Source organism: Gorilla gorilla, chromosome 12 (assembly GCF_029281585.2).
Source record: "Gorilla gorilla gorilla isolate KB3781 chromosome 12, NHGRI_mGorGor1-v2.1_pri, whole genome shotgun sequence".
NCBI classification, from domain to species: Eukaryota; Metazoa; Chordata; class Mammalia; order Primates; family Hominidae; genus Gorilla; species Gorilla gorilla.
The window spans coordinates 105,920,233-105,943,642 of record NC_073236.2 but is presented as its reverse complement, the minus strand read 5'-3'; the positions used below and the strand labels follow the sequence as shown (position 1 = coordinate 105,943,642).

The 23,410-nt window shown below is 40.0% G+C and overlaps 1 long non-coding RNA gene across 2 annotated transcripts in view; it reads left to right on the top strand.

Annotated features, from left to right (window-relative positions):
- LOC129531810 (uncharacterized) overlaps positions 1–23,410 on the top strand; it is a 162,048-nt gene that overhangs the window by 42,698 nt on the left and 95,940 nt on the right. For both annotated transcript variants that reach the window (XR_008677233.2, XR_008677234.1), the window contains exon 3: positions 6,271–6,396. This is a non-coding gene — a long non-coding RNA (uncharacterized lncRNA). The remainder of the gene's footprint in view (positions 1–6,270; positions 6,397–23,410) is intronic.

The following is a 23,410-nucleotide window of genomic DNA, read 5'->3' as shown; positions in this document are numbered from 1 at the left end:
ATAATTCTAAAGCATTGGGAGCTGGGCTCTCTGCAAAAAATGAATTAAATAATTACTGAGAATTACTGAGAAAAAAATAATTACTGAGAATTAAATAATTACTGAGAATTTTAGTCCTAACTCTGTTGGAATGATACTACGAAGTTCACATAATCCTTTTAAGCATTACTTTCCTTTTCCATAGCATGAAGCTGTTATGCTCAATGATCTTTAAAGTTCCCTTTCATATCTAAAATTTGTGATTTTCTGTATGTCCTTGTGTGACTTGTACTTTCTTCTGCCTTATTCAATTAGGACATAAATAGAAAAGCATAATATTTTTGAGATTCTGCATTCTGAAGGCGGTCTTGATTATTTAAAATAGGAAATGTTAGAGTGCATTTAAGTTGCAAAAAAAGATTTTCTAAACATAATAGCTAGTTACTTACATATATGCTTTTATGTGTCTTCTGAGTCATATCCACTCTCAGTAGCTGCTGACAAAACAAGATTTTACTGCTGAAAGAGCAGCAGATCTCATATTGCTGCAAAACAGCAGGCTGAATTTTATTTTGCCTTGGGTCATCAATAAAATTCTAGTCATTCTCTGATCCTACACTCTTTATTGTTCCCCATGACACATCATAGGTAAAAGAAAGCTTCGCTTTTGCAGGAATTGCAAAACTTTAAATGAATAACTGGAAAACACCTAAAATGTCACATGTAAGTCTTAGAGAGCTTGGAAAACATTCTCCTGGACTTAGGGGCACATGCAAATGGGTGTGTCTTTCTTGGGTAATGCTGACAGCTGTAACATATAGACCTACATATAAGATGGCTTGCAGTAATAGGAATTTGTTTCTTGTGCTTGTAGCTCTCTCTGACAGGTGAGCATGTCACCAGCGAGGTTTCCTTCTTGTGGTCATTCAGGAATGCCCATCGATGGAGGCTCTGCCATTATTCAGGGCCTTCAGCAGATCAGGACTGTGCCAATATAACACCTCGTTTCCATGGCTGCTGCAGGTATATCCATCCCACTGAATTAGAAGGGGAAAAGAGCATGGATACATTTTTGAGATATTTTTATGAGCCGGTCTTTAACCCTGTTGACTTCATCTATCTGAAAGCAAAATGGAGACATCTTAGAACCAGGAAAAAAGCCAAGTCTGTATGACTCCAGAACTCATGTTCTTAGCTATTTTTTTACCTTTTTTTGTGTGATCTTGAAGTATTTGTCCAACTCTGGAACTCTACAAAATAATCTCTTATTATAACTCAATCTTGAAATGAACTTGAACTGATGGAGAGCAATAAAATTTTATTTGTATGTTTCCTATAATTTTCCTGATTTTTCCACAGAGACCCCATTTCTGTCTTTCCACTCAGCTCTAGAAACCAGATGTGAGAGCAGAGTTCCTCATTTTGCTGACTTGGAGATCTATGCTTGCCCTGGGAAATGAAAGGAACATGGATGGGCACGCAATCCAATATCAGCAGCTGCTTCTTTCTTGGGGCCACAAGTTTCATATATGTCAAGGAAGATGGGTTTTAAAACTCTCTAAGTTAATCCATAGCCCTTTTATATGAAAGGGGTCTTTCACCTCTTTTTCTTCTGGATCAAAGAGGCTGAAAAGATTTCTTTATTTACAATAGTATTTACTAGCCAATAACCTTAAGTTTTATCTAAAAATTCACTTTGCACAGGTGTCTGCTTTAAGGTAAAAAAAAAATCTCAATAATTGTTAGTGTTCAATTTTTAAGTCCCCAGAAGTATTTCTGTATTCTTCAATGCATGCAACTCAATTTCCAGATGTGCCCCTTGAGGCTCTTCTGCTTTTTGTTATTTTTCTGGGCAGCCATCTCATAAGTCTCATCAAGAGAACACATAATTTCAACTGTCCAGAGACTATACTACATTTATATGGTATTGCTAAGATGAAAGACACTTTCCATCTGTCCAAAAATTGAGGCAGACTTGCCAAATGTCTTGCTTCTTTTAAAAACATATTCATCTGATATTGTTTGGATATTTGTCCCCTCAGAATATCATGTTGAAATTTGATTCCCAATGTTGGAGGTTGGGGGTCTAATGGAAGGAGTTTGGGTTATGGGGGTGGATCCGTCATGAATGTCTTGGTGCCATCCTCGTGGTAATGAGTAAGTTCTTGCTATATTAGTTCCCTAGAAAAATGATTGTTAAAAAGGGTCTAGAACTACCCGCCCCCTGCTTCTGCTGTCTCATCGTGTGACTTCTGAACATGCCAGCTCCCCTTTGCCTTCCACCAGGAATGGCAGCAGTCTGAAATCCTTCCCAGAAGCAGCTGCCGGTACTGTGCTTCTTGCACAGCCTGCAGAACTGTAAACGAAATAAACTCCTTTTCTTTATAAATTACCCAGCCTCAGATATATACATATATACATATATACATATATATATGTATATGTATGTATGTGTGTGTATATATATATATATATATATATATATTGAGATGGAGTCTCACTCTCTCATCCAGGCTGCAGTGCAATGGTGCAATCTCAGCTCACTGCCACCTCTGCCTCCTGCGTTCAAGCAATCCTCCTGCCTCCAAGCAATCCTCCTGCCTCAGCCTCCTGAGTAGCTGGGATTACAGGCGCCCACCACCACGCCTGGCTACTTTTTTGTATTTTTAGTAGAGATGGGGCTTCATCATGTTCTCCAGGATAGTCTTGAACTCCTGACCTCAAGTGATCCGCCTGCCCTGGCCTCCCAAAGTGCTGGGATTACAGGTGTGAGCCACCGCACCCTGCCTAGATATTTCTTCATAGCAACACGAATGGACTAACACAGAAAATTGGTACTGAGGAGTAGAGTGCAGCTATAATCCCAGCACTTTGGGAGGCCAAGGCAACTGAATTGCTTGAGCCCAGGAGTTCAAGACCAGCCTGGGCAACATGGTGAAACCCTGTCTCCACCAAAAAAACAAAAATTAGCTGGGCGTGGTGGTGCATGTGCCTGTAGTCCCATCTGCTCAGGAGGCTGAGGTGGGAGGATTGCTTGAGCCTAGGTCCGAAGGTCAAGGCTGTAGTAAGCCATGATTGCACCACTGCACTCCAGCCTGGGCAACAGAGTGAGACTCTGCTTCAAAACAAACAAACAAAACAACAACAACAACAACAAAAACTCACTAGTTTTGTTTGTGATGAATCATATTTATTCATTTGTATATGTTGAATCAACCTTGTATTCCAGGGATAAAGCCTACTTGATTGTGATGGATAAGCTTTTTTTTTTTTTTTTTTTTTTTTTTTTTGAGACGGAGTCTCACTCTGTCGCCAGGCTGGAGTGTAGTGGCATGATCTCAGCTCACTGCAACCCCTGCCTCCCAGGTTGAAGCAATTTTCCTGTCTCAGCCTCCTAACTGGGACTACAGGTGCGTGCCACCACACTCAGCTAATTTTTGTATTTTTAGTAGAGACGGGGTGTCACCATGTTGGCCAGAATGGTCTCAATCTCTTTACCTTGTGATAAGCCCGCCTCAGCCTCCCAGAGTGCTGGGATTACAGGTGAGATCCACTGCACCTGGCCTAGATAAGCTTTTTGATGTGCTGCTGGATTTCCTTAAGACAGAAATACCATTTGACCCAGCAATCCCATTATTGTGTATATATTCAAAGGAATAGAAATTGTTCCATTATGAAGACACATGCACGCATATATTCATTGCAGCACTATTCACACTAGCAAAGACATGGAATCAACCTAAGTGCCCATTTATGATAGACTGGATAAAGAAAATGTGGTACATATACCCCATGGAATACTATGCAGCCATAAAAAAGAACTAGATCCTGTTCTTTGTAGGGACATGGATGGAGCAGGAAGCAAACTAATGCAGGAACAGAAAACCAAATACCACATGTTCTCACTTATAACTGAGAGCTAAATGATGAGAACACATGGACATATAGAGGGGAACAATAGACACTGGGGCCTGTCAGAGGGTGGAGGGTGGGAGAGAACAGAGAGGATCAGGAAAAATAACTGATGGGTACTAGGCTTAATACCTGGGTGATGAAATAATCTGTACAACAAACTCCCATGACACAAGTTTACCTCTGTAACAAATCTGCATATGTACCCCTGAACTTAAAATAAAAGTTAAAAAAAACACATCCTTTCTCCTGATTCTGCACACATATGCATACAAGTGCACACGTGTAAACACCCTATGCACACACACTTTGTAATTGAGCAAATATTTCTCTATAAGGCTTACCATTTGTGATACCCACAGAGTTTCAGTAAAAGTTAATGTCTATGATAATAATCTCATGGAAATGAGCTCCATTTTATATCATTAGCATAGGAATATCAACAGAAAAATCTTGTCTTTGTACAGGTGTACTTGTTAGCCAGAAGTGTGCTATGCCACAATTTATTCCTTCTGAGGACAATATATAAGGCTCAGGGAGTTGTATACAGCCACTAAATTTTACTTAGATGAATCCAAGGGGCCCTGTTACTTAACATCTTTGTAAACCAGTGTGAGTTCCTAATGACTCTGAGCTTTAATTGCTACTTTACAAAATTGGGAGAATAGGATTAAATAACATCTAGGTGCTTTTGCAGACTCTGAAATCTCTGATTTTAGGATCTGTAAAATCAGATCAGATTAGACCAACCATAGAGTTGGTCTGATTGTAAACTCATGTCAGTGCCCTTGAAATTAGGTAATAGATTACGTCCAAAACAACCCACTGCAAGAATAAATTAACAGAACTAGAAATAATTTCTACCAATCTGAGTGAATTTTTAAAACTGCAATAAGAAGATGACTGTGATTGTATGAGATCTGAAAAAGTTTGTAGTCTTTCAAGGAAAAAATATATAAAAAGCGAAATGTCATGCTTATTAGTGTATGATTAATACAAATAAAGTAGTGCTTAGAGCACCTCTGTCCAGTAGAATATCTGCAGTGGAAATAAGGAAATGTTGTATAACTGCACCATCCAGTGTGGCAGCAGTAGCCGGTATGAGGTCATTAAGAACTTGCAATGTGACTAGTGGGACAAAATAACTGAGAGTTTTTAATGTTATTTGTTTACTAAAATAGCCACATGTGGGTGGTGGCTACCTTTCTAGACAGCACAGTTGTGGAGAATGTGGTATGTTCATTGAATTATAATCTTCTTTAGTGCAGGAAATCTGTCTTATTTATCTTCGTATGCACTTAGGAAAATCAACAGAGGACATGTAGTAGTAGCTCAAGAAATAATTGTTGTGACAATAAAGAACATTCCTTGAAAAAAATGATCCGTGCTCAAGTATATTTGGAAAACACTACCTCCTGTATCACTTTTTTGGAGATTCATAATGCATATTAACATATATGCTTTGAGATATCATCTAATAAATAGAACTATTTTAAGTCTACATCTTTCAAGCTTATTTCATTATAAACTCCTTTGTGTGTGTGTGTGTGTTTGTATAAAAGAGAGGAAGAGAGAAAAGAAGGAAGTGGGGAGACAGATAGGGAGACTAGAGGGAGAGAAAACATCCCATAGAATACAAGTCTGTAGAACACAATATGGAAAACAGCTTATTTATTGAGAGACTGGTTTGGTTGGTAGACGACATGACCACCTATTAGATGTATGAGCTCATCCCTGTCAGGAGCCTGGATTCTGCTCTCAAATTTAATACAGATGAAAAATATTGATGGAATGAAGGGCTTTGGAGCAGAAACCAGAAGGTAAGCATCCAGGTAACTTGGATGTATGATACTTAAAGACTGAGAACCCTCTGTGGAATTGAGAAAGGAGGCTTGTAATCTGGGACTCCACATGAGGACTCTTCATGAGGTGAGTGATTCTCCCTTGAGAAATACTCACTGTTTCTGGATATTGAATGCAATGTTTGTCGATATTTTTAAAAGTCTTTTAGGGATCATTTATTTAGAAGTCCTCTGTGTTTCTTTTTGGAAGGACATCAACTTTGAATCTGAATTTGCTGTTTAAGGTACTAGGACTTCCCCCCATAAAGACTTGAAATTTACATTAAAACAAAATTTAAAAAAGCTTCAAGCCTTTACCCCTAGGTTATCCATGATTGAAATTTTGGTTGGAGCTGAATAACGTTTAACAAGAAATTAGAAATGGTTAATGTCTAATTCAAGGAGCAAGAAGAAAAAGATCAACGCTTCTTGTTTATCTAGCTTTGTGTCTTCTTGCAAGTCAATGCATAAAAGTGTGAGTGAGAAGTGGAGCTGTTGGAAACTACCTAGTATAACACATTTTTTTTTTTTTTCCCAGAGAGTGAAAATACTCAGTTACCTCTTGGTTTATGAGGCAATGAAGTATTCCAGCACATAAATATTGACGGTGAGACCCATGGGATGCAGGGGTGCTGAGCACATTTGCAAGACATAAAGACCGAAGGTAAATGAAGTTACATCTCTTCCTATAAAATGCAATCTGTCCCTCAATGGATTTTACCATCCTGTTGTTTTTATTTCCTCTGTCTTTATAATTGGAGACATCCTGCCGGCCTGTTGAAAACACCACTAGTATTTCTTTCTGAAAGTTAGCCAACCTACTAATTCTCCTTAAAATTCTGATTAGGTGTTTGCAGCTAAAATGAACACATCAGAGAAATGACAGAATTTTTGAGCGAAAAACTGAGAACAAGAAAATAACTAAATAAAGGCATTTAAAAAATAATCTGTAGGAAGAATATTCTGAAATGAAATACATTTTTTTAAAATGGAAAATATTTTGTTGCTTTTTACTTGCCTTGGAGCAGGAATAATCATAATTTTGCATATTGAATACAGCTGCTCTAACAGTTACTTAGTTTTTATTTAGATGGATTGGGGTGGGGGAGAGATATCATATTCAATATTCTGTTATAATTTTCTTTTCTTTTCTTTTTTGAGATGGAGTCTCGCTCTGTCGCCCAGACTGGAGTGTAGTGGCGCAATCTTGGCTCACTGCAAGCCCTGCCTCCCGGGTTCACGCCATTCTCCTGCCTCAGCCTCCCGAGTAGCCAGGACTACAGGCGCTTGCCACTACGCCTGGCTAATTTTTTGTATTTTTTAGTAGAGATGGTGTTTCACTGTGTTAGTCAGGATGGTCTCGATCTCCTGACCTCGTGATCTGCCCGCCTCGGCCTCCCAAAGTGCTGCAATTACAGGCGTGAGCCACCACGCCTAGCCTATAATTTTCTTTAGAAAGTTGCATAAAACAAGTTCTGGACACAATGCATTGAATCTCTAGGATTCCTGGGGTAAACATGCATTTCCTGATTAGACCCTGCTTTTCAACACAAGAATTCCCTGGTGAGCTATGAAGCTTTAGAAATCTTATTTTACAGCTGGGTGCAGTGGCTCATGCCTGTAATCCCAGCACTTTGGGAGTCCAAGGTGGGCAGATCACGAGGTCAGGAGATCGAGACCATCCTGGCTAACATAGTGAAACCCCGTCTCCACTAAAAAATAAAAAAAATTAGATGGTTGTGGTGGTGGGCACCTGTAGTCCCAGCTACTCGGGAGGTTGAGGCAGGAGAATAGCATGAACCCAGGCGGTGGAGGTTGCAGTGAGCAGAGATTGTGCCACTGCACTCCAGCCTGGGCAACAGAGTAAGACTCCATCTCAAAAAAAAAAAAAAAAGAAATTTTATTTTACTTGCATGTATCTCTAATTCCCCAGCCAGATCATAATATCTTTAAGAAAAAAAATCATAATTAATATATTCAGTTAAGAAACAGTTATCTTTGTCCTGATCCATCCCAGGTGTTGTTCTAGGCATTGAATCCACCAATGAACATTACAGTTGTAGTCTTTGCTCTGAGAGCTTACATTCTACTATTAGGGAAGAGACAGATAGTGAGCAAATGAAGGGCTGAGTATGTTTTAGATACTCATGAGTGCTAAAAATAAATGAAGAAGGTGATATGATAAGAACGAAGGTAGTCTAGGAAGGTGCTTCTGGGAATAGAACTTTAGAGCTGAGACCCAGGATTAGGAAAGATTCTGAGTCAGAGGAAGACAGATTGAAGTAAGAGAAATAATAAGCACAAAGGCCTTAGAGTGGGAGAGTGTGTGCTTTTGAGAACAGAAAGATGACCAGTCCAATGTGGCTGGAGTGGAGTAGATAATCCACTCGGAGAGTTGATCCAGATCACTTAGGACCTCACAGACCAGGTAAACACTGCCATGACCTCACCGACCTTGTTCTACTTGGCGAAACCACAACTCTGACTTAAATTCCAACTCTGTTTACTCAACCATACCAGCTGACCTCAAATCAAATTCATGACATGGATCCTAAACTGGCTTTTAATGCTGCCTGGCAGTCATGGCAGTCATGCTACATTTCTTTAGTCCAATTACTCTCTCATTCCTTTAGATAAGGGTTTCACTTCTATCACCCAGGCTGGAGTGCATGCAGTAACATGATCTCAGCTCACTGCAACCTCCGCCTCCTGGGCTCAAGCTATTCTCTTGCTTCAGCCCCCCATCAGCTGGAATTACAGCTGTGTGCCACCATGCCCAGCTAATTTTTGTATTTTTAGTAGCGACAATGTTTCGCTATGTTATCCAGGCTGGTCTCAAACTCCTGGCCTCAGGTGATCCACCTGCCTCGGCCTCCCAAAGTGCTGGGATTACAGGCATGAGCCACCATGCCTGGCCCCTTTAGATACTATTTCATACCTTTCCTTCTCTTCTCAAACCTAGCACATCTTCATTCTGATTAAGACCTTGCTCTTACTTTACTGGGAAAATTGAACTGAAGCAATCAGAAGAGAACATCTCACACTCCATAACTACATCTACTCATCTACCAGCATCTACATGGACATATACTAATTTCTGCATCGTTACTGTGAATGTAGTGTCCACACTCTTATAGAAAACCACTCCTGGCTGGGCGTGGTGGCTCATGCCTGTAATCCCAACACTTTGGGAGGCCAAGGCAGGTGGATCACGAGGTCAGGAGATCGAGACCATCCTGGCTAACATGGTGAAACCCCGTCTCTACTAAAAAATACAAAAAAAAAATTAGCCGGGCATGTTGGCAGGTGCCTGTAGTCCCAGCTATTTGGGAGGGTGAGGCAGGAGAATGGTGTGAACCCGGGAGGTGGAGCTTGCAGTGAGCCAAATTCACACCACTGCACTCCAGCCTGGGCGAAAGAGCGAGACTCTGCCTCAAAAAAAAAAAAAAAAAAGAAGAAAACCACTCTTTCCATATGTACACTAGATGTCAGCTTCTCCCACCTTCTCAAGGACTCTCCTATAATTTTTTCTTTCTTAATTTATAATTATTTCCTCTTTACCAGATCATTTCCAATAGTATACAAAAATGCAGATTTTTTCTCACTTAAAAAAAGCAGGCTGAGCATGGTGGCTCACGCCTGTAATCCCAGCACCGTGGGAGGCCAAAGTGGGCAGATCACCTGAGGCCAGGAGTTCAAGACCAGCCTGGTCAATATGGTGAAACCCTGTCTCTACAAAAATACAAAAATCAGCTGGGCATGATGGCAGGTGCCTGTAATCCCAGCTACTTGGGAGGCTGAGGCAGGAGAATCGCTTGAACCCAGGAGGTGGAGGTTGCAGTGAGCCAAGATTGCGCCATTGCACTCCAGCCTGGGAGACAGAACAAGATTCTGTCTCAAAAAAAAAAAAAAAAAAAAAGAAAAAGAAAATGCAACAACACTTCCTTCACCCTATTTCTTTGGCTTACCTTTTCAACAAAATTCTAAAAGACTCATCTATCTGCCTTTGTTGACTCAATTCCTTTATTTGTAATCTAAAAACCTATACCAATCAAGCTTTTGTGCTCACCACTCTACCAAACTACTCTTATGAAAGTTGCTAATGACCTACGCTGCTAAATCCAATGGCTATTTGTCAGCCTTCATGTTAATCCACAACATCTGGCAGTAGATGACTCCCTTATCTTTATTCCACTTTCTTTTCTTGGCTTATAGTGTACAAGAATCTTGTTTTTTTCTCTCACCTTATTGATAACTCTTTTTAGTTTTGTTTGCTGAGCCATCCTTTTCTGATTCTTGTTTGTTTTCTTGAGGGATTACTTACATACAGCAGAGTGTATATATCTTTCTTTTTTTTTTTTTTTTGAGACGGAGTCTCACTCTGTCGCCCAGGCTGGAGTGCAGTGGTGCAATCTCGGCTCACTGCAAGCTCCGCCTCCCGGGTTCATGCCATTCTCCTGCCTCAGCCTCCTGAGTAGCTGGGACTACAGGCGCCCGTCACCACGCCAGGCTAATTTTTTTGTATTTTTAGTAGAGACGGGATTTCACCGTGTTAGCCAGGATGGTCTCGATCTCCTGACCTCGTGATCCACCCGTCTCAGCCTCCCAAAGTGCTGGGATTACAGGCGTGAGCCACCGCGCCTGGCCATAGCAGAGTGTATATAGCTTAAGTATTAAGATGCTACTTATGTAATCACCACCTACATTAAGATGTAGAACATTTACAACATTCCGGGCGTCTCTCTCGTGTTCCTTCCTAGGCAGTACAAAGTTTACCTGCTATTCTTACCACTGTCATTATGGCCTAATTTTGCCTGTTCTTGAACACAATACTAAGAGAACAATATAGCATGTGTTCCGGTTTGTCTGATTTCCTTCACTCAACATTATGTCTGTGAGATTTATACTTGTTGTTTCATGCATCAATAGTTCTTCCTTGTTCATTGCTGGGTAGTATTCCATTGTATGAATATACTGTGATTCACATATCCATTCTACTGTTGATAGATATTTGTGGATTTTTCTTTTCAATTTTTGGATAATGCAAATAAAAATGCTATAAACATTCTTATAGATGTCTTTTGTTGAATACAGCATTTATTAATGTTGGATTTTTTTACCTAGGAGTGGAATAGTGGGGTCATAAATTAAATATATATTCAGGTTTTATAGTTGCTGTCTAACATTTTTCCAAAGTGGCTGTACTAATGTGTTCTCCTATCAACAATTTAAGAGAGTTCCAATTGTTCCATATGCTCACAAATGTTTGATATTTCTATTCATTTAAATTATAGATATTTTGATTTTTAATTCCCAAGTACTCCTAGGCTCCTGTCCTATTCTCTATCTAAACTTACTGTTGTGATGATCTCATCTGCCTCATGACTTAAAAACTGTGCATGAACGTGTAGTTAACTCACAGATTAACATTGAAATCAGTCTGAACTCCAGATGACTGTCTACCTGACATCTCTGCTTGGATGTTAAATAAATGTCAAACTTAACATACTCAAAACTCCTAATGTTCCTTCCCACATGTGTTCTGTCTTCAGCCTTCCTCATTTCAGTTGATTGCCACTCCATTCATCCACTTGCTTGAGCCAAAAGCTTTGGGAGTATTCTCAATGTTTGTCTTTGGTACTGTGCAAACAATTGCTTAGGAAATAATTTGGATTTACCTTCAAAATATATCCAGATTGTGTGTATTTCTCAATACCTGCACCTGCTACCACCCCAAACACAGCAGCCAGAGTTATCCTCTTTATTCACAAGTCAGATCATATCATTCCTGTTCTCAACATTTTCCTCAAAGTAAAAGCCAAAGTTCTTACAGTGAGGTGGGTGTGGTGGCTAGTGCCTATAGTCCCAGCTTCTCAGGAGGCTCAGGCAGGAGGATCACTGGAGCCCACGAGTTAGAAGCCGTAGTAAGCTATGATTGAGCGTCACTGCACTTCAACCTGGGTGACAGAGCAAGACCCCATCTCCAAATACCACCACCACCAACAAAAAACAAAGTTGTTATGATGATTTGCAAGGTCCTACATCATCTATTTCTCATTCTCCTTCCCGATTACCTTTCTGCTCTCATGTCGTATGTTGTTCATGCTCACTCTCATGCCAATCAAGTGACCTTATTGTTTCTTGAACATGCCAAGTATATTCCTCATTAGAGGATTTGCCCTGCTTGGAATGCTTTCTCTGCATAGCTAACTCCCTCAGTTCCTTCAAATATCAACTTTCCAGTGAGGTGTACTCTAACCATCTTATTTCAAATTTTAACCCCCTCACACACCCACCAAGATTCCCAATCTCTCTCATTTTGCTTTTTTTTTTTTTTTTTGCTCATAGAATTTATCGCCTTCTAATATAAATTATATTATAGGCTGGGCGCGGTGGCTCACGCCTGTAATCCCAGCACTTTGGGAGGCCGAGGCGAGTAGACCACGAGGTCAGTAGATGGAGACCATCCTGGCTAACACGGTGAAATCCCGTCTCTACTAAAAATACAAAAAATTAGCCGGGCATGGTGGTGAGCACCTGTAGTCCCAGCTACTGGGAGGCTGAGGCAGGAGAATGGTGCGAACCTGGGAGGCAGAGCAAGACATATATATATATATATCGATATATAAATAAATAATAAAATATATATATTTATCTTGATTACTGAGTGTTTTGTTATCCCTTTATTCTTGATCCTGGAATCATATTATTTGTTTTATGGGTGAAGAACCTGAATTTTGGAGAGGGTGGATCACTAGCACAGGTTTACATCATTAATAAGATTAGAAACCCAGAGAATGGCTTAGTTCCAAAGGTTTTGTTCTTAGCCACTATGCTATATTACCTAGATTCTTGTTAACTTTTGTGTCTTGTTTAAGTTTCAACCTGACATTCAATCCAGAGCTCCTTTGATCTATACACTTAAGGAGCACTTGTTAAATTTGCCTGAATTTTTATTCCAGATAACACTTTGTTATTCTCCTGGAGATATTGTTTAGCATATGAGAGATTTGCACCCATCATTCACACAACAACACGTTTCTGATTAGTCAGAATTATATGTCCATGATAACCATTATTTTGAACTATAATGGGATCACTCATTCTTATCTAACAGCTTTCTGATACCCACAGTCTACAGGTAATAGTCTTTTAAGATTATTTTTGAACTTTCCTGGTAAATCAATATTTGTCCCATCCTGCAACTTCCATTTTTCCAAAAGGAGTGAACAAGCTTTGGATAGCTGTTTCTAATCTGGCCATGTTCTACGTGGTTTTCATTTTCTTATCACATTTCCCACCCACATCCAAATTCATAAGACATACTCCTTTTGCTTGGCTGAGGCTAGAAGGCCAGTGTATTAGTCTGTTTTCATGCTACTGATAAAGACATATCTGAGACTGGGTAATTTATAAAGAAAAAGAGATTTAATGGACTTACAGTTCCACATGGCTGGGGAGGCCTCACAGTCATGGCAGAGGACGAAAAGCACATCTTACATGGTGGCAGGCAAGAGAAAATGAGAGCCGAGAGAAAATGAGAGCCAAATGAAAAGGGAAACCCTTTATAAAACCATCAGACTTATTCATAAGCATGAGAACAGTATGGGGGAAACCACCTCCATAATTCAATTATCTCCCGCCAGGTCCTTCCCACAACGCATGGTAATTATGGGAGCTACAGTTCAACATGAGATTAGGGTGGGGACACAGCCAAACTATATCAGCCAGTCTCCTTCAGTGGTATTGAAGTAGCTTGGCATTTGCCTCCAAGTGGATCCAGTGGCTTCATTGTGGCTGGTTAGTGCTAAGACCAAGCGTGACTAGCTGATGCATTACACTGTGACTTTAGACAATGTAGTGCTTATTTTAGTTTTAAAATCTTAATAATATCAATTGTCACAAAAATTTAGTCACCAAACTTAGGACAGTCACCAATTTTGGTCACACTATTCTCAGACAGCAAATGATATATCTTTCTTTTTTTGAGACAGAGTCTCGCTCTATCACCAGGCTGGAGTGCAGTGGTGTGATCTCGGCTCGCTGCAACCTCCACCTCCTGGGTTCAAGCAATTATCCTGCCTCAGCCTCCCAGGTAGCTGGGACAACAGGCGTGTAACACCATGCCCAGCTAATTTTTTGTGTTTTTAATAGAGATCGGGTTTCACCATGTTGGCCAAGATGGTCTCTATCTCTTGACCTCGTGATCCGCCCACCTCAGCCTCCCAAAGTGCTGGGCTTACAGGCGTGAGCCACTGTGCCCGGCCGTCATTTTATTTTATATATAACTTACCTGATTCTTCACAAGTCCATATGTGTAAGTCAGAAATTAAAAGAGAACTGATAATTTAATTTGGTAGTATGGTATATTTTTAATTTACTTCAGAAGTAGGTTGATTATATTCTGTAATTCATGATACATTTAAATGATTAGTTAGTATAGATCCTTATTTATTTTGTTATTATTATTTCTCCTTCTCACTCTCCAACCTATAGGCACTCTCTCCTGAATTTAAAGTTTATACTCCCAGTCCAACTTCCACAATTTGTAATCTCTTAAAAATGTAGAGTAATGTTGACAAAAGGCTCCTGGCCTCACTGTTCTATTGAGTTTATTTAATATCATTTCCACCAAGGGTCAAGGCCCAGGAAGAGAGGTCAAGGCACGCTGCCTCCCTCCCCATCTCTTCCACCAGTCTCTCTTTTCTTCTTCCCACAGGCCATTGGTTCAGGAAAAGGTAGCTTTTCTCCCTTCTTCCTCCTGTCTTCAATAGACTTCTCTACAGGAAACCTCTGTGCTCCAGTTGGCCAATTCTACCTATTGATGTGTTTAAGAATGAGCAGCACTCAGTGGGGGCAGGGTGTGGAGAGTGGTGTTGGATTATTATTATTATTATTATTATTTTCTGTATTTATTTATTTTTGAAATGGAGACTCGCTCTGTCACCCAGGCTGGAGTGCACTGGCGCGATCTCGGCTCACTGCAACCTCCGCCGCCCAGGTTCAACCGATTCTCCTGCCTCAGCTTCCTGAGTAGCTGGGACTACAGGTGCGCGCCACCATGCCCAGCTAATTTTTGTATTTTTAGTAGAGACGGGGTTTCACCATGTTGGCCAGGATGGTCTTGATCTCTTGACCTCGTGATCTGCCTGCCTCGGCCTCCCAAAGTGGGAGTTGGATTATTTTATTAAGACATTTTCCCTCCCTTCATAAGCCCTCTTTTTCATGAGATTATTTGTGGTAAAGTATATGTGGCATAAAGTTTAGTATTTCAAATGTTTTCTCATGTACACTTTGGTGGTATTAAGTGCATTCACATTGTTGTGCAACCGTTACCACTGTCCATCTTGAGAACCATTTCATTATCCCAAACTGAAATTGTGTATTGATGAAAACACTAGCTCTCTATGGCCTTTTCCCCCAGCCCCTGATAACCACCATTCTACTTTCTATTTCTATGAATTTGACTATTCCAGGTACCTTGTACAAGTGGAATCATTACAATATTTGTGCTTCTGTGTCTGGCTTAATAGCCGCATTTTTTCACAACAGCTGAAAGATATTCATCAACAGATGAATGGAGAAACAAAAATGTGGAATATGCACACAATGGGATATTATTCAAAGGGAATTAATTCTGATACATGCTGCGCATGAATGAAACTAGAACACAAAGCCTCTATTTTCAAGACCATTGTCTCACCAAAGGGGTCAAGAAAACCAACTTTGAGACTCAAAGGAGATCAGTGGCCTCATTGTTTACTCTTTCTTTCACTGGGACAAATAAAACTTAATGACTTAAATTCAGAGAGAGAAGAAAATCAATATGGTGCATTTTAATATTTATAAAATATTATTTTTATTGCCTCAATTTAATTCATTAGATAAGCAGAGTTTTAAAATGGATGTTAATGAAACCTCTTACAGAGCACATTAAAAAGTGTGTGTGTTGGCCAGGCATGGTGGCTCATGCTTGTAATACCAGCACTTTGGGAGGCTGAGGCAGGAGGATCGCTCAAGTCCAGGAGTTTAAGACCAGCCTGAGCAACAAAGTGAGACCCCATCTCTACTTTAAAAATAAAGTGTGTGTGCCAAGAAAAATATTTTCCTTGTTTAATCATCTGACCACTATTTGAAGATTTTTGCATCTGGTTTATTAGATCCATACTCCTGGTGGACATTTCACCATTTAGTCCTATGGTCACACCCTAGATCTGGCCATTACCAGTGGTGGCACCACCAGGCTCCAAGGGCATGTCATATTTTTGCCACTTACTCCTTCTGATCCCCTGCTCCCTCACTCCATAACTCTTTGATCCTGTCCATTTTTAAAAATCACATATCATCCACTACCTGGTCCCATTTATCTCCCCACCCCAGGTTAGGGTCAATGACTTGTCATTATAGTTATGTCTTTTATACATCTTTAATTCCTTTGCTCATCTCTATTCTATAGTCCTGTAAGATTTCAGACTCTATGAAAACAAACTGTGTACCAACTCTAGGCCCAAAGTAGAGCAGCTGGACCTGGCTGGAGAAAAACATACAACTGTTTGGATTGCTCTTATTTTAAATTCATATTTGCACATCTTAAGAGATTGGAAGCAACCTAAGTGCCTATCAACAGATATCCATTGATAAAGAAAATGTGGTACTTATATACATGATAAAGCACTATTCAGCCATGAAGAATGAGATTCAGTCATTTGCAACAACATGGGTGGAACTGGAGGTCATTACGTTAAGTGAAATAAGCCAGCCACAGAACAACAAACATGGTATGTCCTCACTTATTTGTGGGATCTAAAAATCAAAACAATTGAACCCATGTACATAGAGAGAAGAAGGATGGTTATCAGAGAGATGGGAAAGGTAGTGGAAGGGAGCTGAGGATGGTTAATGGGTATAAAAAGTGGTTTGAATGAATGAATAAGGGCTAATATTTGATAGCACTACAGAATGACTATAGTCAATAATTTAACTGTATGTTTAAAAATAAAAGATTATAATTGGATAGTTTGTAACACAAAGGATAAATGCTTGAGGGGACGAATATCCACTTTTCCATGATGGAATTATTACAAAAATAAAAAAAATAATAATAAAGAGAGCCCTCAGCAGTGCCTGGCAACCCTTCCTCATCAAAGTGCATCCACTCTCCTGCTCTTCAAGTTATTGTTTCATACCTTCTCGCTCCTCACATTCGAATCCTCGTCTCCTACTTATGTCGGCTGATGCTGTCAGGTCTTTCCTCTGATGATACAATCAGAGGAAACAGAAAAGGACCTCCTCATGCTCTCGCCTTCTTCCCTTTGTCTGCTCCTGCCTTCCCTGCGGTTGTGGTGCCAGGACCTTTGTCAGTACTTATCTCAAGCAAGTCCATCCCTCTCACCTGCTGAAGGACGTTCCTTCTCCAATCCCATCTATAGCATAATTTGTCTTTCTACTCTGCCCACTAGATTACTCCATTCAGGATATAAACATAATATTCATTTTTTTCTATTAAAGTTCTTGGACCTTGTGCCCCTTTTTAGCTCCTGCTTTAATATCTGCTTCTTTTCTGGCAAAACTCCCCAAAATAATGATCCTGTTTGCTGTCTCCCTTTCCTCATATCTATTTCCCCTTTAGCCTACTCTGATTAAGCTCTTAGCTTACCGCTTTACTCAAACTGGACTAAAATGACCACCACCTTGACAAATCTAATGGTTAACCTTAATCTTCATATTTGATTTGACATGATCAGTCCCTTTTTCTTCTAGTACATTTTTTTTTTCTGATTGGCATGTAGGACATTAGCCTCTGATTTTTCTCTTTCCTTGCCTTCTCTTTCCTCCCTGGAAATATTGAGCTGCCTTGGGATTCAGTCCTTGGCCTCTTTATCTACACTCTCACCCAGTACCTCAGCTTTTATTACAGATTTATGTCCTCTCTGCCACATATATCTGACCACAGCTTGATATTTCTACTTGTAATTCTAATGTGAATCTAGGAATTTACACAACTAAAACACATATCTGGATTTTCCTCATCCCCAAATATCCAAACTTGCTTCTCCCCAACCCATCCCCATTTCAGTAAGGGCATCCTCATTCACCCAAGGGCTCAGGCTGCAAATCAAGGCGCTGGCAGTGCCTCTGTGTTTCTTCACTTCTCATCTAATACCTCAATACATCTCATCAGTTCTACCTTGGTAACATATCCTAGATCAGGTCCTCCTTTATAGAATTCCAGTGCAAGCCATCATTACCCCTCAACTGGAAAACCGCAGTCACCTCCTGCTTCCATTGCTGCTCCCTGTTGCTTATTCTCTACACAACAACCATATCAATTATTTTAAGGTCACACATTTAGTTGTTGGAGGCATTCTTTCAGAAACCTCCAACCTCTTGCTGTTGTCTGGACCAGTTCATCCCTAAGCCTGTTGTACAAGTGTCACCTTAAGACTTCCTTATACCATAATCCTTTGAATTCTTTTGATTCCTATATTGAATCCCACGTTTTGGGATTATCCCATGTCTTTTCCTTATTTCTGTCCTCTATTTTTGCCAAAGCAATTCTTTAGTCACTAGCTGAGAAAAACAGCATGGGAGAGAAATCATGAGACCTTGCATGCCTGATTATGTCTATATTCTACCTTCTCATATAATTGATATTTGGTTATATATAAATTCTAGGTTTCTCCCCTAATGTAGAAGGCATTCCTTTATTGTCTTCTAGCTTCCAGTATTTTTTTCTTGATAAATTTGATCATTCTAACCCCAGATTCTTTGAATGTATCTAGCTTTATTCTCTTTGAAAACCTTTAGGATCTTTTCATAATTGATTGTACTTCAGACTTCCACTATAATGTGCCTTATATGACTCTTCTTACATTCACAGTGCAGAGCACTCAGTGGAGTCTTTCAATTCGGAAAATTGCAACTTTATGCTCTAGAAAATTTTTTGAATGTTTTCTTCCTTAGTTATATTTTTCTCCCATTTCTTTGTCCTTTTTTTTTTCTGAAAAGCCTTCTTAATGTGATATTCGACTTTCTGTGTTGAATTCCTAGATTCTGTATTCTTTCTCGCCTATTTTCTCTTTCTCTTTATATTTTCTGTAAGATTTCCTCAATGTTATCTTTCCATACTTCTATTGATATTTTTGTTATCTTACTTTTAATATCCAAGGGCTCTTTCTCTTTCTCCAGTTGTTTTCTTAGGATAGCAATTATCATTGTCCTATTTCATGAATACAATAACTTTTCTTGTCGTTTTGAGAATATTAATAGTCTTTACATCATTTGTATTTTTTTATGTTTTCTTGCCAGAGCGGGCCTTCTCATATTTGAGACTAATATACTAATGAAGCTTATTGGAAGCTCTGTGTTCATGGATGAAGTTTGTAGTTGGCACGGTGGCTCACGCCTGTAATCCCAGCACTTTGGGAGGCTGAGGCGGGTGGATCACGAGGTCAGGAGATCGAGACCATCCTGGCTAACACAGTGAAACCCCGTCTCTACTAAAAATACAAAAAATTAGCCGGGTGCAGTGGCGGGCACCTGTAGTCCCAGCTACTCGGGAGGCTGAGGCAGGAGAATGGCATGAACCCGGGAGATGGAGTTTGCAGTGAGCCAATATAGCACCACTGCACTCCAGCCTGGGCGATAGAGCGAGACTCCATCTCAAAAAAAAAAAAAAAAAAAAAAAAAAGGTTTGTAGTTAATGGATTTAACAGGTGAAAATTGAGTTTCATTCATCTTTCTCTCTTTTGGTGTACTCCTTTTCAATTGAGGATTCTTTCCTCTACAGCTCAATTCTTTTATTTTATTTTTGAGACGGAATCTCGCACTGTCACCCAGGCTGGAGTGCAGTGGTGCAATCTCGGCTCACTGCAACTTCCGCCTCCTGGCTTTAAGGAGCCTGTAATCCCAGCCACCTGGGAGGCTGAGGCAGGAGAATCCTAGCTTCCCAGATTCTCCTGCCTCAGCCTCCCAGGTAGCTGGGATTACAGGCGCCTGCCACCATGCCCAGCTAATTTTTAGTAGAGATGGGGTTTCACGATGTTGCCAAGCTGGTCTCAAACTCAGGACCTCGTGATCTGCCTGTCTCAGCCTCCCAAAGTGCTGGGATTACAGGTGTAAGCCACTGTGCCCGGCCTCAATTCTTTTATTCACATAAGACTCATATGTAAAAGGCTAGGAGTTGCAGTCTTTGTTGAGACCTTGCCTCCTACCATGTGGACATTATTTTCCTATATGCTAATGGAAGACACACACACACACACACACACACACACACACACACACACACTCACTTCTCTGGAGAACCCTGAACCCTAATACAAAATCTGATGAGTGGAATGGGCAGGATTCAAATTAAGATTTGTTTGACTCCAAAGCCTCTCCTCTGTCCTTAGTCCTCCTACTGTAAGTAGTGAATCTTTATCAACAATATCCCAAAGAAGTTGACGTTTTCCAATAAGTATGTGTTATTGAGTACCCTGAGAGTGGGTCAGTTATGTAGTTCTACATTGAATGTTTCTATGCTTTAATTAGCTTAAACAATTAATTTTCTTTGTGTTTTTCTACATTCAGTGTTGAGAGAGAGAGAGAGTGTGTGTGTGTGTGAGAGAGAGAGAGAGAAAGAAAGAGAAGATTCAAACTCAATAAATGGCATCTTGGGGCAAGTTCACTAGACACAAACCTTGAGAGGATTCGTGTGCAGGCAATCTATTAAGGAAGTGTTCCCAAGAGTAACCAGTAAGGGAATGAGAAAAGTAGGACAAAGGAGAAGCAGTGCTGCAAATGTGTGATTTCAGATGAAGTCCCAGCCTGCTGGAGCAGGAAGCTCTGAGGTGTAAATTATACTTTACAGTCTGTTCCAACTGGAGGCAAAGGAGCTAGGCTTTAATCAGTCATTGGCTAAGGGCCACTCCAGAGGGATGTAAATTTCCAGGCACTTCCAGTTCTGTGTGAGCTGTCAAAACGGCTCTCGTAACCGAAGAGCAATTCTTCGAGAGTCTGTGATACAAACCATTAGAAGAAAAAGTCCACACACCTGGGAGAGGGCAGTAGAAGGATTTGAGATGATTTGGGCAGAGCACAAATAAATGATGAAAGGATCATGGGAATTATGGTCATAAAGCTAAAAAGCCCAAAGAATAGAGCTGTGAAATTCTTACTACAGGAATAAGAAAACGTTTATTACCATTGCAGATGGCTTGATTTTTAAGCATATGTTAGTTTACAAATGCTGTTTATCTGTCTGAGAAGAACTTGAGAGTGCTGCTAAAAAAGACATATAAAATATGTGTGTTAAAATAGAAATAAAATTCAGACCATATAGCTATTTGGAAACACAAATTTAACAAAAGCCTAGGCTCCTATAGTTACTTTTTGTTGTTGTTGTTGTTTGTTTGAAACAGTGTCTTACTCCTCCCAAAGTTCTGGGATTACAGGCATGAGCCACCGCACCTGGTCATTATTGAATTTTTTAAAAACAAATTTATACTTGAGTTTTCTGAGAGTCATTGCAAAAAAGGTGGGTGAAGAAGAAGTAGAGGAGGAAGAAAAAAGAAGAGGAAGAAGCCACGGCTAAGTTTTCAGAGGAGATACATTTTTATAAATCCCAATTTATTAATACTAGTTTTCCCATGGAGATTTATACTAGGAAAGGTGAACAATCAAATAGACAATATTATTTAATAGTCATCTATTGATAGAAACAGAAATGTTCATTACATGACCAGTCCTCATTTTGATCCTCCAATCATTAAAAAGATAATCCATGAACACGTATTTCTTTGGAGGGGGTTAAAGTAATGCAGCTGAGAAACACAGCTTTCTGCTTTCAGCATTAATGAGGACAAGGGAGCTAAGTCTCATCCCTTCTTTCTGAGACGGTTTAATTCAGTCACAAAAAACATATTGAAAATGGCACCAAGGTCATCGATTGATCCAGACTGCCTGAGTGTTTGTGCTATCTGCTTTGTGTTACTGAACATAAGCACATTCTTCCCAGTCCTTTTCAAACTAATTCTCTAAAACAAACACTTTAAACATCTTAATTTGTGAATACAAGACATTAACAGGCAGCCTGGTTATGACTGGTTGACATATAAAGAAGTATAGGCAAATAAACTTCTAGGCAAGCCTGCCTGCTGCTACCAGTTTTGTTAAGAGCCTATGTTATCTTTTAAGTAGGGTAGGAATATACAGCTCTCCTTAAGACACTGTTTTCATGTGGCATTTTACAACTGCATTATTACATCTCATTTCAGTGACACTGCAAATGGTGATAACCTGCAATTGGCAGTAGCGATGAAAAAAAGGGAAAAACCAGAGCGATTAAGGATTTTCTTCCCTCAGAATCCCTTCTCAAAATCCATCCCCATGTTTTGACCTCCTTATCAAATTAGGAAATCCAAGTAGATATCTCATTCAGCACAAATTTATATCATCTGGTTCTGAAGCCCACTCATCAGTGGCTATCTGTCTGTCTCTGTATTATACACAGTATAAGATATATAGTATATATATATGTGTGTGTTTGTGTGCATGTGTGGGGATATATATGGCCTACCCTGCAGACTTTGAACTTGAACTTGCCATGTATGGGAAGACCCAGAGAAGAGTTGCAGTTTGAGTCCATAGGCAATTTGCTGGCAGAATTGCCTGTTTTAAATATATAACCTACCCTGCAGATTTTAATCATGCTTAAGTTAGCTTCCTAGCAAATTTTAGATAGCTCTTATTCCACATATGGATTCAGTCATTTCTAAACAACAACAAAACTTTTAGCGCTTTTATAATTTATTACACATATAAAGTCTTAAAAATATCAGTTTGATTAGCTATGTGTGGGCTGTGAGATCCTTCGCAGATCACTAAAGTCAATATCCTGTAGTCTGAAATAGGTACATCAAGTAACCAGCAACTTACAAGAACATGATCTCAGCCAGGCCAACTTATGTCTGGACATGCCACTAGTTATAAAATAACTCTAAAAATGAGTGCTTAGGTCGATTTAGCTGTTTCAAACAATAGAACATTTATTGCTTTAAATCAGGTTGAAGAAAAGGTACTAAATTTTTAAAAAAATGTTGCCAAAGGAATCTGAAATGTCCAAGTTTTCTCATTTATTTATAAGTGGAGTGATTGTTGAAAAGGAGAATGGGCATTAGTTATAAAACTAAAAAGTCCAGGCCGGGCGTGGTGGCTGGCGCCTGTAATCCCAGCACTTTGGGAGGCCGAGGCGGGCGGATCACGATGTCAGGAGATGGAGACCATCCTGGTTAACACGGTGAAACCTCATCTCTGCTAAAAATAAAGAAAATCAGCGCGGCATGGTGGCTGGGGCCTGTAGTCCCAGCTACTCCGGAGGCTGAGGCAGGAAAATGGAGTGAACCTGCGATGAACTTGCAGTGAGCCGAGATCGCCCCACTGCACTCCAGCCTGGGCAACAGAGTGAGACTCCATCTCAAGACAAAACAAAACGGAAAAACTAAGAAGTCCAGTGAGTGAAGCCGTGAAATTATCACTACAGGGGAAAAAAAGCTTTGTTAGAAACACTTCTGAGGACAGTTTAGCTACGGAGGTGGAGTAAAATAATGGTGAATCAGGCTCTGGACATAGTTAATAGGAAAGATATTGACACCCCACCCCCCTCCTAAGGGAAAGAGATGATTCTACAGGGAAGT